Consider the following 3,116-nt stretch of genomic DNA (forward strand, 5'->3'; position numbering starts at 1 on the left):
GATTAGATGCACTTTCACATGAATGACGACGATAGCAGTGCCCCGCGTTCCAGGCTCCACCTTGCACCACCTCCACCACCTGCATGTCCACTGCGTCGACCGCCACCTACGCCTCCGTCGGCCTTCTCCTTCTTGAGAGGTGCCACCTTAATTTTCCCTCGATTTGAGGTAGTGGTTTTGCTGTTTCTCCGAGTTCATCTTCCGCGCGAGCACGATCATCCGATCCTCCACCACCGCCGTCCCCGGCAGCTTTTTGTATAGGTCCATGTGGCGGCGGCGGTGAAAATAGTCTAGAATTGGGTGGAGAGCGACGGGATGGAAGAGAAGAGTACTGAGAAAGTGGGATTTTGCCACGAAAATAGTGCGACCACCTACAAAAGTGTGCGCTCCACCTTAGTTTTGGGTGGGCCTGGGGTGTCAAAGTCCACGTGGCTAGTGTCCGAACTGCCGCAAAGCCCCCTGGTTTGGTTCCACTTTGCGGGAAAACGGCGGTCCGGACTGGTCCGAGGATCGATGGGGTGGCCGTTGGCTGGCTTGCAGGGTCCGGACAGTTGGGTCTGGACTAATGCAAAAGGTTTGGGGATCGGCGTTGGAGATTTTAACTTGCTTGTGCAATGTCTTGCACAACCATGTACCTTATCTACACACTCACAGTCCAAGTCCAATTTTTACTTGCTTGTACAAAATATTCGACAGAATTTCAACAAACTCCACCATGGTAAATATTCTCCAATGCCTTAAATGTGTCCATGCGTCAAACTTTCATCTACATTGAACCACCACTACTCGCAGAGTCCACACATGACTCCACTCGAAACTTTATTTCATTTTTTTCTTCGTCATAGTTAATGCTCCAGAAAATTAAAGTTCGTCACTCTAGTTGAGGCCCCAACTTCCATAGTATTCGATCAACGACATCACGCAACAATTATAGATCTGCATGAAAGTGGAGAATTATCTTTTTAGATGCCCCATATAAGAGTTAACGGAACTCAAAATTGACCGCATATATGAATTTGAAAGAACTTTTTGTTTCTCTTTAGTCACCCTGAAACAAATTCGCAGTTTTTTCATCCACCGTAATATGATTGGCCTGCCACCATCAGCCTATCAGCATCGTGCCATGGTATATATGTTCATCCTGACAAACTGTTAAGCTTTTTTGGCTGTTTGGACTGTGCCCGCAAACTGTCTGGACAACTGTCAAGCTCTTGTGAGTCACCCTGTGCATCATGAGTCACCCTCTAATGTCTTTGGTCAATCCGACTCTGCTGAACATATACCTTAAATAAATCTTGATTTTTAGTAGGATTTTGAGAATTCAAACCGCCTATCTGGAATTGGAATGCCGGATTGGGACAACACCCATACATGGAGCATATGGAATATTGACCGTGTTGATGCAAATTCCATCTACAAGACATTTGGGGCACCTTTAGATTCATTCCTCTTTTTTTTGCGGGAGACCTTTAGATTCATCCATAATACTAGAAAGCATACAAGAAGTTAAACGCTGATCTACGGAGACAAGAAACATGAATTGGAATGAAGCTACATATTTTTAGTTGGTGCTATATATTGTTTGGTGCAAGTTTTGACTAGCATGAACTTCGCTATGATCTACGGAGACAAGAAACATGAATTGAAATTCCAAGGTAGCGAAGAGTAATAACACAAGTTGATGGGGCCCTTTATTGATTTATTCATAATATACATGAAAGCATACAAGAACTTAAACGCTGCAAACTAACGAGCCCACAAGGTGCAAACAGAAAGAAAAAAACTTCAAAGTTTGGGCTCCATCTTCGGATCTATGTATCACATAGATATAACTTCAAGGGGATGCATCACCATTACCGCTACCACCTCCCGTGCCGCCACCGCTGCCGCCGTTCTGACCACTTCCTGTACCTCCACCGTTACCATTAGCATTTGCATTCGCATATGGGTACCAGCCAGATGTCACCGCACTGGAGCCAGTACCAGTGCCGCCACCAGCTCCGTAACCGCTGGAGTCAGGGCCCGCTGCCTGTCCGCCACCGCTGCCCCCACCATTACCACCTGCGTAAGAGGTTCCACCATACTATATCTTCCGTCGCTCGTATAGCTAGAGCTTGAGCCGTCGCCGGACCCAGCGCCATGCCCGGTGCCGCCTTCCTGCGACGCACCACCCCCGCTACCGCCCCCTCCCGCATATGCATGGGCTCCACTACTGCTACTGTAGGCATTCCCATTGCCACTCCCAGCCCCTCCACCGCTGCCGTTCACAGTCCCACCACCATTGCCCCCTCCCGAGCCTGTCCCCGTGGAGCTGGCGTATCTAACTACCCTAGCGGCGCTGGCTAACCCAATGCTCAGAAGCACAACCAAGCTAAGTGACACAAGCTTAATGGTAGCCATTGTGAGAGTGTAGCCAAGTGCTAGATGAGATCGGTTGATGGTACACCAAGGAAATGCATGGGTATTTATAGTGTTGAGGTGATCTTGCAAATGTACGTTGGAGCCGTGCTTGTGCTTGACCTAGTGGGCTCATTTTTATGTCAAGCATATCAGCTCACGATCACGCTAATCTTGTTTGACCGAGTAGGCAACGACTTGACAGCCGACAGTAAACTGGTTAATCTCCATTGTAAGCCAGCAGCTTCCTGCACCTTTGCTTCCTTCTAGGGTTACTCCATATCCATAGTGGGAGTAAACTTACATGCATGGTTATCTCTAGAACATCGTGCCATGCATATATTGACTTAAAACAAACATGTCAGATTTGACTTCAGTTAATGGATAGTTCATGTTGTGCAAAGTTAATTGGAGGGGAGCTTCCTCGAAGGAGTAGCCGATCTGCAGCATCAGGCTAATCAATGGAAAGATCTTCTGCAAGTTCCATCTGCAGCTAGAGGGACACGTACGTGCTTGAAATTAGTTAATCACGGATCAATCCGTTTATCTGTCCAAGTAACTACTCCAACAGTACAATAAGAGTACGGAAAACCGTATCATTGTAGATATATTCCAGCACGGCGACACTGCCCTCTTCAGATATGCCGCTACGTGATATCACAAGGCAAAACTACCCCAGTGGGGTAAAGAAACTGTTGGATACATTAGCAATTTTCTGA

General features: G+C 47.2%; 1 pseudogene; it reads right to left on the reverse strand.

The window, feature by feature from the left end:
• Window positions 1-1,651: 1,651 nt before the first annotated feature.
• LOC109767388 (uncharacterized) lies at window positions 1,652-2,443 on the reverse strand (annotated as a pseudogene).
• Window positions 2,444-3,116: the final 673 nt, after the last annotated feature.

Source organism: Aegilops tauschii, chromosome 7, assembly GCF_002575655.3.
Source record: "Aegilops tauschii subsp. strangulata cultivar AL8/78 chromosome 7, Aet v6.0, whole genome shotgun sequence".
NCBI lineage: Eukaryota > Viridiplantae > Streptophyta > Magnoliopsida > Poales > Poaceae > Aegilops > Aegilops tauschii.